The sequence below is a fragment of the Notamacropus eugenii genome, chromosome 5 (genome assembly GCF_028372415.1).
Source record: "Notamacropus eugenii isolate mMacEug1 chromosome 5, mMacEug1.pri_v2, whole genome shotgun sequence".
Lineage (NCBI taxonomy): Eukaryota > Metazoa > Chordata > Mammalia > Diprotodontia > Macropodidae > Notamacropus > Notamacropus eugenii.
The window spans coordinates 137,654,540-137,667,410 of record NC_092876.1 but is presented as its reverse complement, the minus strand read 5'-3'; the positions used below and the strand labels follow the sequence as shown (position 1 = coordinate 137,667,410).

The 12,871-nt window shown below is 38.6% G+C and overlaps 1 long non-coding RNA gene across 1 annotated transcript in view; it reads right to left on the bottom strand.

Moving 5' to 3' along the window:
• Nucleotides 1-320, bottom strand: part of LOC140505240 (uncharacterized) — a 56,738-nt gene extending 56,418 nt beyond the window's left edge. Inside the window, exon 1 of the long non-coding RNA XR_011967421.1 lies at nt 151-320. This is a non-coding gene — a long non-coding RNA (uncharacterized lncRNA). The remainder of the gene's footprint in view (nt 1-150) is intronic.
• Nucleotides 321-12,871: the final 12,551 nt, after the last annotated feature.

Here is a 12,871-nt window from a genome sequence, read left to right as displayed (position 1 = left end):
CACCTGCCCCACAGGAAACCAAAAGCCATCTTGAGAATGGAAAACAAAACCATAATCAAGCGGACAGTCTGGAGGACCCCCACCCTGCCCCTACCCTTACTAGTTACTCCAATGTACCCTCAGGAAATTTCCATTAGGAAATCTGCTCACAGTAGCTCGTCAACCCATCCATGGTCCAGGACTGCCTCCTTTCTCCCTCGTCCCTTGCCTCCTCTCCAATGTCAGCCTGGAGAGTTTGGTCCAGATTCCCAATCTTTACACAGTCACCTTCGAACTGATCTTGGGGCCTCTTGGGTGCAGAACTCCAGGTACCCGCTCCACGTCTGTCTCCTTCCGGAAGCAGTGGGAGCTCACTGCGTGGCCCATTTTTCAAAGTTTGACGTCAATTTGCGGCCTTAGATTGGTTTTTGTTTCTCTGTGGTTTGTTTTCTTTTTGGTGATGAATGGTTATTGTCAAGGAGACTTAGAAGAAGCGATAGGCAGGACGTGGAGGTGGGGGAGGAGATATCAACATGGTGTTTTTGTTGGGTTATTGTTTGTACTTTTTTTCTTTTAGGTAAGAAAAAGGAGAGAAGTGAGAGGAACCTGAGGTCAGTGTCTGGACACTATATGATGGCCCCAAGGATCCCAATTCCCCACAACATCCCCAACCACAACATCCCTATCTTGGAAAAGCCAGGGTACCCCTTGTTTCCCCTTCCTCCTATACACACACATGCGTGCACGCACACACACACACACACACACACACACACACACACACACACACACACACACACACTCCTGGTCCTGGAGACAGGCAGCATGTCACAGCCATTGCTGCTGATGCTGTCAACTGCAGATAAATACAGCCAAAACAGACCCAGAAAATTATTTCCTCTTAATGGAAAAATTATCAGGCTCCAAGCAGCCTGATCTGAGGGCTTTTAGAAAGAGAAATATACTTGAGCCTCCTCTCCAGCCCCCTCCCCTCATTCCTACTGGCCTCCCTGGGGAGGCCTCTGCAAAAACCACCCCCTCCTAGGGCTTCCTGACTGGGAGAGCCAACACCCCTACTTTGCCTAGAATTTTAGGCTTAGAATCCTGGATTGCCAGAGCTGGAAGAAACCTTGGAGATCACTGAATTCAACCTTCTCATTTATCAGTTCAGGAAACTGAGTTTTAAGCAAATGGGCACTGGTCGTCAGCTGGCTGGGGGAAGATTTGGACCAAAAACTCAGCTCTCAGTCTCATGATTTTTCCCCAGTGCCCTGTTATCTAGATGCCTAGCCAACCCTGCTCCTCAGTGTTTGATAGTCTTTTTTGTCCGCCAACTAAATAACACAGGCCTAGGTCTTAAGGGAAGCCAAGACCCAGGCACAGCCTGGCTGTAATGGAGACAGCAGGCTGTTCCTCCTTGCAATTTTGTCTTCTTGGCCCGTGATACTTCCAGCCTTTGGAGTCTCCTCACTTTGGTTTCAGGAACAGAGAGGGTGGTCTGAGGTGTGGATCCTGTCTGCAATGCTGTCTCAGGTGTGAAGATTGCTAACCATGCCCATAGTTTTTGTGGGGTTTTTTTTAATGTTTATTTATTTATTTTTAGTTGTCAGCATCCACTTCCACAAGATTTTGAGTTCCAAATTTTCTTCCCCTCTCTCCCCTCTGCCCATCCCAAGACAGCATGTATTCTAATTACCACTTGTCCCAATCTGCCCTCCCTTCTATCACACCCCTCCCTTCTCTTATCCCCAACCCTCTATTTTCTTGTAAGGCAAGATAGATTTCTATGTCCCATTGTCTGTATATCTTATTTCCCAGTTGCATGTAAAAATAATTTTTAACGTTTGTTCTTAAAACTTTTAGTTTTAACTCTCCCTTCCTCCCTCCCCACCCATCCCCACTGACAAGGCAAGCAATTCAATATAGGTTATACAGGTGTAGTTATGCAAAACACTTCCAAAACAGTCATGTTGTGAAAGATTAACTATATTTCCCTCCATTCTATCCTGATCCCAATTTATTCTATTCTCTCTTTTGACCCTATCCCTCCTCAAAAGTGTCCACTTCTAATTATCCCCTCCTCCCATTTACCCTCCCTTCCATCATTCCCCCACCTCCCCCTTATCCCTTTCCCTCTACTTCCCAGTAGTGTAAGATAGATTTTCATACCAAATTGAATGTGCATGTTATTCTTTCCTTAAGCCAAATGCAATGAGAGTGAGGTTCACTCTTTCCCTCTCACCTACCCCCTTTTCCCCTCAATTGAAAAAGCTTTTTCTTGCCTCTTTTATGTGAGATAATTTGCCCCATTCTATTTTTCCCTTTCTCCTCCCAATATATTCCTCTCTCACCCCTTAATTTTATGTTTTTAGATATCATCCCTACTTATTCAACTCACCTTGTGCTCTCTGTCTATATGTATATAATCCCTCCCACTACCCTAATACTGAGAAAAGTCTCAATAGTTAAAAATATGACCTTTCCATATAGGAATGTAAATAGTTCAATGTTAGAAAGTCCTTTATAATTTCTCTTTCCTGTTTACCTTTACATGCTTCTCTTGATTCTTGTGTTTGAAAGTCAAATTTTCTATTCAGTTCTGGTCTTTCCATCAAGAATGCTTGAGAGTCCTCTATTTAATTGAGGAAAAATTTAATTTTTCCCCTGAAGTATTATACTCAATTTTGCTGGGTAGACGATTCTTGGTTTTAATCCTAGCTCCTTTGACATCTGGAATATCATATTCCAAGCCCTGTGATCCCCTAACGTAGAAGCTACTAGATCTTGTGTTATCCTGGTTATGTTTTCACAATACTCAAATTGTTTTTTTCTGACTCTTTGCAATATTTTCTCCTTGACCTGGGAGCTCTGGAATTTGGCTACAATATTCATAAGAATTTTCGTTTTAGGATTTCTTTCAGGAGACTATTGGTGAATTCCTTCAATATCTATTTTACCCTCTGGTTCTACAATATCTGGGCAGTTTTCCTTGATAATTTCTTGAAAGATGATATCTAGGCTCTTTTTTTTTTATCATGGCTTTCAGGTAGTCCAATAATTTTTAAATTGTCTCTCCTGGATCCATTTTCCAGGTCAGTTGTTTCTCCAATGAGATATTTCACATTGTCTGCTTTTTTTTTCATTCTTTTGGTTTTGTTTTAAAATTTCTTCATTTTTCATAAAGTCATTAGCTCCATCAGCTCCATTCTAATCTTTAAAGAATTATTTTCTTCAGTGAGCTTTGGACTGCCTTTTCCATCTGACTAATTCTGCTTTTTAGGGTATTCTCCTCCTCACTGGCTTCTTATATCTCTTTTTCCATTTGAGGTAGTCTATTTTTAAAAGTGTTATTTTCTTCAGCATTCTTTTGGGTCTCCTTTAGCAAGCAGTTGACTCCTTTTTCATGATTTCCTTGCATCACTCTCATTTCTCTTCCTAATTTTTGCTCTACTTCTCTTTCTTGATTTTCAAAGTCCTTTTTGAGCTCTTCCATGGTCTGAGACCAATTCATATTTTTCTTGGAGGTTTTGGATGGAGGAGCTTTCATTTACAAACAGTCTTCTGTTTGTAAACTGTGGCCTTCCTTGTCACCAAAGTAAGATTCTATAATCTGATTCTTCTTCCAGTTTTTGCCCATTTTCCCAGCTTTTTACTTGACTTTTGAGCTTTGTTAAGGTAGTTCTTTGCTTCCAGTGGGGTTGGGGGTATACTGTCAGTCACTAGATGCCCCCACAATCTATGGGCCTAGAGTTCCAGAAACATTCACTGTCCTTGCCCTGCTGCTGCTGCAATGGGCTCCTCCACCCCCTCCACCACCCTGGGGTTGGGGCCTGACCATTCTAATCTCTCTCTCACAGGTCCCACAAGTTTTTTCCATTGACCTTCCAAATTGTCCTTGGTGTTTTGGGCTTGCAAAGTCAGGAAACCACCACAGGTATCTGAGATTTAGTCCTCCCAAGGCCTACTCAGGTCCCATCTGTGCCAGCATGGCCTTCATCGGGCTGGGCTCTGCTCCCAGTGCTGCAGGATAGACAGTTCCCAGCGACCTTCTAGGATGTCTTGGGCTGGAGATTTGCTTCACTTCATCATTCTATGGGTTCTGCAGCTCCTAAGTTTGTTAAGAGTCATTTTTTACAGGTATTTGGATGTGTCTGCGGGGAGAGTGCTAGCAAGTCCATGCTGTTACTCTGCCACCTTGGCTCCACCACTCCCCTGCCCATGCCCATAGTTCTTTAGCAATCTCTTATGAAGACTTGGGCAAGGATCAGTATCAGAAATAGGTTGAGGTCTCTTTAATCTGACCTTTCCCTGTAGTCCACTGAGTTCTTTAGCTGCCTAGGACCAGAGAAGCTCTCCTTAGTCTAAGCCCACCTCCCAATCATCTTTATCTGCTCAGTGTGCCTGAGTTTGAGCTGCCTGCATTGTCATCCTGCTGCTGTATATAGAGAGGCTATCAAGCACTTTGTTCTTTGCTCAAGGTGACTTCTCTGACTTCTTGGATATGCTCTGTATGAAGTAGGAAGAGTACTAGATCTGGAATTAGAAGACCTGAGTTCTAATTCTGACTCTGATACTTACTAATTATGTGTGTTAGTAAAATCAAATGGCCTTTGCTCAAATTTCCTCTCTTGACTTTGGGCAAATCACTCAATTTTCTTATGTAGAAAATAAAGTGTCTTGTGTTCTTTCTAGCTCATGATTTTATGATTTGGTCAACTACGAACATATTTCCAGAGTGGCAGAAAAGTCACTAATTCTCTCCGGATCTTAATGTCCTCATCTGTGAATGAGAGACTTGAATTGGATGTCCTCTAACAGCTTTAAAAGATTGTGGGAATGAGGAGTTGACAGCAGATTAAAAGGGAATCCAAATAGGAGAGACAGAAAAAAGAGAGTTTTTAAGTTCATTAATAGCTATGCAACAGGGGAACTGTTTCTTGTTTTGATCAGAAAACTCCAACTAGACCAGGAAACTCAGCCTAGATCAGAAGTATGAATTGACAATCAGTAGCCTGGACAGAAATTTCCCAGCCTAAATTGCCAGTACATCCATAACTAGTCATTTTAGGCCTAAGGCAAGCAACATGGAAAGTGTCTTCAAATTAAAAAAAAATTAAGTGAAATTCAGTAGGAACACCTCAGAAAGACATATCTGGGGAGATACTCTGAACACTGTCCATCATCCTACACAACCATCATAAGAACCTGTCAGGATATAATAAAAAGATAAGGTGTGATTACAAACTAACAAGGCTGATGTTCTCCTAAACATATTCAAACTCTGTGATGTAGTAGAGAAAGATCACTGGATTTGAAAATAGCAGTTTGAATCCCAGGTTACCTACTTACTACTTGCATGACCTTGAACAAGGTTTAACTCTCTATGTCTCAAGTTCTTTTGCAAAATGAGGGGGTTGACCTCTAAGGTCCTTTCAAGCCCTCAATCCTATAAAGTTAAATGTCCAGTAACCAAACATTGAGTGCGGTAAGGCCATGGGGGCTTTATCCCAAGAATAATGAAATTTACAGGGTACCAATAATGCTTGTTTTCCTTAGGCATAAAGAAACAACTGAACTTAATGCCAAGTTAGCAAGAAAAAAAATCATTAAAATAAGGAAGCCACCAGCTGACAACTTGGTGCAGCAGAAAGAGTGCTAAAACTGGAATGAAGAAGACCTGAGTTTGACTCTCACCTTGGTTAGTTATTGGCTGTGTGATTCTGGGCAATTCACTTAAATTCTTTGCACCTTAGTTCCCTCATTGTAAAAGGAGGATGAAAATAAATAGCATTACATCACTGAGTTGTTGTGGGGATCACAGAATAATGATATAAAGCGCACTGAGAATCTTATTTTAATTTTTAAATGTCTAGCATGTTTTCATTTGGGGATTTTTTTGTGTGTATTTTATGTCACCATGGTTTTCCCCACTATTCCTCCTCTCCTTCCCAGACATCCATGCCATACAATAAATAATAAGTTTAAGACAAAAAAAGGAAAAAAATCAGTATAACTTATCAAAAAAAGTCTGAAAATATATGCAATGTGCAACACTTGGGGACCTCTCACCTCTGCAAAGCTGCAAGAATGTCTTCTCATCTCTTTTCTTTCTAGCTATAGTTATTCTTTAAAATTTTGTAAAAATTTTGCAAAATTTTTATTTTTTGGTGTGTAGTTCTTTACATTGACAATGGTATTAATCATTGTGTATATTGTTTTCTTAGCTCTGCTTACTTCACTCTATATCAGTTCATTTAGATCTTTTCATGCTTCTCTGTATTTATCACATTTATTGCTTCTTACAGCACAGTGATATTCCACTATATTACAAATCTTTAAAAGACCACAGAAATGTGAACTGTTTTATGACATAATTGCCTCCCCCCCCCAATTGGCTAAGCTTAAAGAGAAATGAGTCTTCTCCTCTTCCCCCTACTCATCCTCCCAACAGTAGCCTTCCCAAGTGCAGTTTTGTAGAGTATCTTCCCAAGTGGGCTGGTGTTTCAGGTGTTTCTGAATTTGCTTTTAAAAGTCTTAATGAGAAGATCTTTCATGTTGCTCTCTCTATTAGCTCTGGATTTTCCCCATTGACCCGAAATTGCTAGTGATGTTTCTACACATAAGGGCTGTTCCTTCAAAGTTATGACCTTAGAACGTAATATCTTAGGCATGAAGGGAACAATCTTCCTAGATGTTCTTCATTTCTTCTTAACTAGCACCTTTTAAAAATCTACATAAATAATAAATAACCAAGCTATAATTCAAGCCTGGGTGTCCTAGAACTGAATCTGTTCCCTTTACTCTGCGCTGGGCTATAGCTGACAAGGCTGACTCTACCCTCCAGTGAATCTTAGTTCCTTCATCTACTGTTCTTAGGTTAAACTAGACTTAGGCTACACTAAATGGTTTCTCCAGGCAGTCATTCATATTGCCCTTCATTGCTCAGCACTGTCCCCATCATTGCCTAGAACCTGCCTTATTTAACATTACTGCCATACTGTTATAAGAAGAAATTGTCTTTGTTTCTCTGTTTCAAAGCATCTCCCCCCACCCTCCACCTGCAACTCTTAGTTCGTTGGTAATGTGGAGATGATGGCTACACCCTAAGCCCAACTTAATAGAGGTCACAAGCTCCACCCACTCCTCAGGACTGGCGACTTCCAGGAGTTGCCCAGTAGAGGAGTCACTTCCCAGAATCCATTCATAAGCAATAGTAAGAAAAGCATTTATACAGAGCTCTAAGGTTAGCAAAGCATTCTACAAATGTTATCCCATTTAATCCTCATTGTAACCCTTTAAGGTAGATACTATTATTATCCTCATTTTAGAAATGGGGAAACTGAGACTGAGAGAGGTTAAGTTATTTGCCTGGGGTGGTAAAACTGGTAAGTGCTTGAAGAAGGATTCAGACTCAGGTCTTCCTAACTCCAAATCCACTGAGCCACCTAGATATAACTTTGTAATATAAAAAAAAAAAAAACCACTTTAGACACAATTAACAAAAGAAAATTCCTAGGCACAATAGGAGGAGTATTTTAACATAAGGTTCTATACTTATTCCAATGGTGCTGCCATTGTGCAGAGTATTTGGGAAACTCTATCTTGGGAATTGCTTTTGGAGGCTGCAGCACATTAGATATCCCCTGACCTTTGAGCTTTGACTTGATTTTTAGAAACAACCTATCCTAGTCTGAGCTACTTTTGGACTCAGCTTTCACAGAAGAGTCAGAGTGGCCAGTGATGAAAAAAAAAAGTAGTTTTATTGCAGGCACATTTTAATTCACACAAGAGATAAATTAAAGATTAGGGGGCATCCAAGAACTGGAGCAGAGAGGAAAAAAGCAAGAGAACAACAAGGGAAAGATATATGATATACTAAGAGCAGCGACTTGGCCCTTTGCCTACACAGCCTCTGAATAATGTAGAAAGAGGAATAGGGTTCAACTATGGGTCTTCAGAGGAATGCAACCAGTTTCAGCTCTCTGGTCACTCCTCTTAATGGTGTGGGAGATGGCTAGGGTCTAGCCTCCCCCACCAGCACATTGCATGATTTCCCTACAGTGGGATCAGAATCTCCAGACCTAGAATAATGAACCAACACTATAACTGTGCTAGTACCCTAACTTAATAGAGCAACAATAAAACACCAGTGAAAATTCTCTCTCTCTCCCTCCTTTCCTTCCTGCATTTCCCTCCCCCCCTTCCCCTGCCCTGCCCAGGTCTCACTCTCGCTCTCTGTCTTTCTCTGTCTCCCTATACTTCTCTGTCTCTGTCTGTTTCATACACTCATATACACATACTACCCCTGGTCACCATGCAAATAAAGAGTAAAGTTAACAAGGCTGGGTAGACCTGGTGGAACTGTGGAACTTTGTCCAAAATTGCTGTGCTTCTTAAACTGATGGAGGGTTCTATAAAAGGCCCATAACATGAATGTCAAGCAGGAGGAAAATAAGGAGAGCCTGTTATCAGAAAATCTTGGTCTAGAGAGGCCGAAACGTTTTCTGGACTAATACAACCTCATGACATTTGGAACCAAACCTGCTGAGAAAGGTCAGAAATTAAAAAAAAGAATATAATTTTTGATGGAGCCAAGATGGCTGAGTAGAGAAAGATGAGCTCTCCCAACATTCCTTTCCAAGTATCTTTAAAATAATAACTCAAATTGAATTCTGGAATGGCAGAGCCAACAAATGTTTCAGAGTAAGACATTCTTCTAGCCCAAGAAAACAGAGGTCAGAAAGAGAGATCTGTGACACAGGGGGAGTAGGCTGACCCCTCCCCCCTCCACCATGTGAATAAAATACCAACTGGAGGACTAGATGGTGGCGACAGAAGCAGCAGGAGCTTTTGGGGGCTCTAAAACCAGAGATGTTAAAGGTACCTGGAAACTGGTCAGAAAGAAATTACAGTTCACCCTGATTCTAGCACTAGAAATGGGACCAAATGCTGTTTGGCAACTCCATTGCCTATAACCACTTCTAGTTCAAGGGTGGAGAGGAGACAATCAAGGAGTGGGAGCCCTAAGGGGCAATATCAAGCTTTCAAGCAGCCAGAAAGTAGCCATTCAAATACTGTGAAGCCATGGTCAGGATAATATGAATTCTAGCAACACATTAAAAGAATAGAAGACTTGGAACAGGGATGGAGAACCTGCAGCCTAGAGGCCATGTTTAGGGTCCTCAAGTATGACTCTTTGGCTGAATGCAGACTTCGCAGAACAAATCCCCTTAACAAAAGGGTTGGTTCTGTAAAACCTGGACTCAGTCAAAAGGTCAGACTCCAAGGATGTAGAAGGCTACATGTGGCCTTGAGACTATAGGTTCCCCTCCCCCGGGTCTTGGAATATTATATTCTGGAAGATAAAAGATCTGGGATAACAACCAAGAATAACCTAACTACCAAAACTGAGTATAATCCTCCAAGGGAAAAATGGATATTCAATGAAACAGATAATTTTCAAACTTTTCTGATGAAAAGACTAGAACTGAATAAAAAAATGATTTTCAGATATAAGACTCAAGAGAAACATTAAAAGATAAACATGAGAGAGAAATAATAAGGGACTCAATAAGATTCAACTATTTACCTTCGTATATGGGAAGATAATATATGCATTTCCTAAGAACTTGACCATTATTAGGGCAGTTAGAAGGATTCTACACAGTAAGAGGGTGCAGAAATGAGTCAATTGTGTTGAGATCATATTTTTAAAAAATGCATAGATGAGAAAGAAGGCTGCTCTGAGAGAATTGAGAAAGGAGAAGAAAGGGGAAAATTATCTCACATAAAGAAGCATGCAAGGAAGAATTCTTGCAGTGAATGGGGTAAATGGTGGTGGAGGGTGAGCAATGTTTGAATCTTACATCTAAATTTTTAAAAAAAGGAAAATATGTATGCATACTCAATTGGTAATAGAAATCTATTTTACCCAACAGGGAAGTAGGAGAGGAAGAGGAGGAGAGAAAGGGGGAGGAGGGGTAAAGAGAAAAAAGGGAAGGAAGATAAAAGAAGGCTATGGTCAGAAGCAAAACAGACTTCAGAGGAGAGGTAAGAGAAAAAGAGACAGAAGAATAAACAGAATAAAATAGGATGTAGGGAAATGCACAGTTAGTAGTCATAACTGTAAATGTGAATGGAATGAACTCACATATAAATAAATAGATTCCAGAATAAATTAGAAACCAGAATTCAAGCATTTATACAAAACACACTGGAAACAAGGAGACACACTAAGTGTTAACATAAGTGGCTGGAACAGAATCTGTTATGCTTCAGGTGCAATAAAAAAGACAGGAGTAGCAATCAAGATCTTAGACAAAACAAAAGCAAAAATATAAAAGGGATAAGAAAGGAAACTCCATCTTGCTCAAAGAAACCATAAATGAAGTAATATTAATACTAAACATCAAATGGCATAGCATCCAGATTCTTAAAGGAAAGTTAAATGAATTACAGGAAGAAATATGTCTGTATGTCTAAACATAATATAAATATGAAAGAAGTTGAAGAGATGGATAGAATCTTAGAAAAGTTAGCTATGATAGATCTCTGGAGCAAATTGAATGGGAATAGGAAGAAGTATATTTTTTTCTCAGCTGTATGTGGTACCTTCACAAAAATTGACCATGTGTTAGAATATAAAAACATCACAACCAAATAGAGAAAAGCAGAAATATTAAATGCACCCTTTCCAGATGACAATGAAATAAAAATTACATTTAATAAAGGGTCATAGAATCAAAGATTAAAAGCATATAAACAATCAATAATTTCATTAAAGAGATTGGCAACAATGAAGCAGCTCACCAAAACTGGTGGGATTCAGTCAAAGCGGTATTTACGGGAAATTTTACGTCTCTAAGTGTCTATCAATAAAAGAAAGGAAGAGTAGATCAATGAATTGGATATGCAACTAAAAAAAATGAAAAAAGAACAAATTAAAAATCCCCAATTAAACACCAAAATGGAAATCCTAAAATCAAAGGAAAGATTAATGAAATTGAACATTAAAAAAAATATCAAGCTAATACATAAAGCTAGGATCTGGTCTTATAAAAAAACAATAAGATAGATAAACTAATGATTAATTTGATTAAAAAAGAAAGAAGAAAACAAAATTACTAGTGTCAAAAATGAAGAGGGTAAATGTACCAGCAATGAAGATGAAATTAAAGCAATTATTAGGAGTTTTTGCCCAGTTATATGCCAGTAAAACTGACAATCTAAATGAAGAGAATGAATATTTACAAAAATATAAACTTCTCAGATTAATAGAAGAGGAAATAGAATGATTAAATAGCCCTATCTTAGAAAAAAGAAATTGAACAAGGCATCAATGAGCTCCCTAAGAAAAAATCTGTGGGACCAGATGAATTCACAAGTGAATCCTACTAACCATTTAAGGAACAATTAATCCCAGTACTGTATGAACTATCTGAAAAAATAAGTAAAGAAGAAGTCTTACCAAATTCCCTTTATGACATAAATATGAGTTTGATACCTAAACCATAGAAATCAAAAAATGAGAAAGAAAATTATAGGTCAATTTCTGTAATGAATATTGATACAAAAACTTAAATAAAATATCAGCAAGAAAATTACATTAATATATCTCAAAGATATATGTCCCCATGGCATTTGTACCAACAATGCAGAGTTGGTTCAATATTAGGAAAACTATCAGTATAATTGACCATATTAACAACAATAACAACAAAAATCATATGATTACATCAATAGACATAGAAAAAGCCTTTGACAAAACACAACACCCAGTCCTCTTGAAAACACTAGAAAGCATAGGAATCAATGGGGCCTTTCTTAAAAAGAGAAGTAGTATTTATCTAAAACCAAGAGCAAGCATTATCTGTAATGGGGATAAACTTGAAGCCTTCCTAATAACATCAGGAGTGAAGCAAGGCTGCCCATTATCACCTCTGTGACTCAATATTGTACTAAAAATGCTAGCTATAACAAGAAGACAAGAAAGGAGGTGGAAGGCAATGAGGAAATAAAACTATGATTCTTTGTGGATGATATGATGTTATCCTTAGAGAACCCTAGAGAATTAACTAAAACTCTAAACAATTAATTACATCAATTAATTATTTAATTAAGCAATTAAAAACCAGCAAAATTGCAGGATATAAAATAAAACCACATAAATCATCAGCATTTCTATATTCTACCCATAAAACCTAGAAGGAAAAGATAGAAAGAGAAATTCTATTTAAAATAACTGCAAACAATATAAATTACTTAGAAGTCTATCTGCCAAGACAAACCCAGGGATTATACGAACACAATCACAACACACTTTTTACACAAATAAAGATGGATCTAAACAACTGGAGAAATAATAATTGCTCATGGGTTTGCTGAGCCAATATAATAAAAATGACAGTTCTACCTAAGTTAATTTACTTATTCAGTGACATACCAGTCAAACTGCCAAAGAATTATTTTATAGAGATAGAAAAGATAGTAACACAAAGAACAAAAAAGTTCAAGGCTATCAAGCGAATAAATGAAAAAAAAAAAGCCTGTTAAGGAAGGTATAGTAGCAGTTCCAGATTTCAAACTATATTTCAAAGTGGTAATCATCAAAATAATCTGGTGCTGGCTAAGAAACATAGTAATAAATAACAATATTAATCTACTGTTTGGTAAACCCCCAAATCCAAGTTTTGGGGGTAAGAACTCAACATTTGGCAAAAATCACTGGGAAAATTGGAAAGCAGATGGGCAGAAAGCAGGCATAGTCCAACACCTCACATCATATACCAAGATAAAGTCAAAATGGATAAATGATTTAGACATAAAAGGTGATATCATAAGTAAATTAGGGCACCATGAGAAAATGTACCTGCCAGGTCTATGAACAATAAAA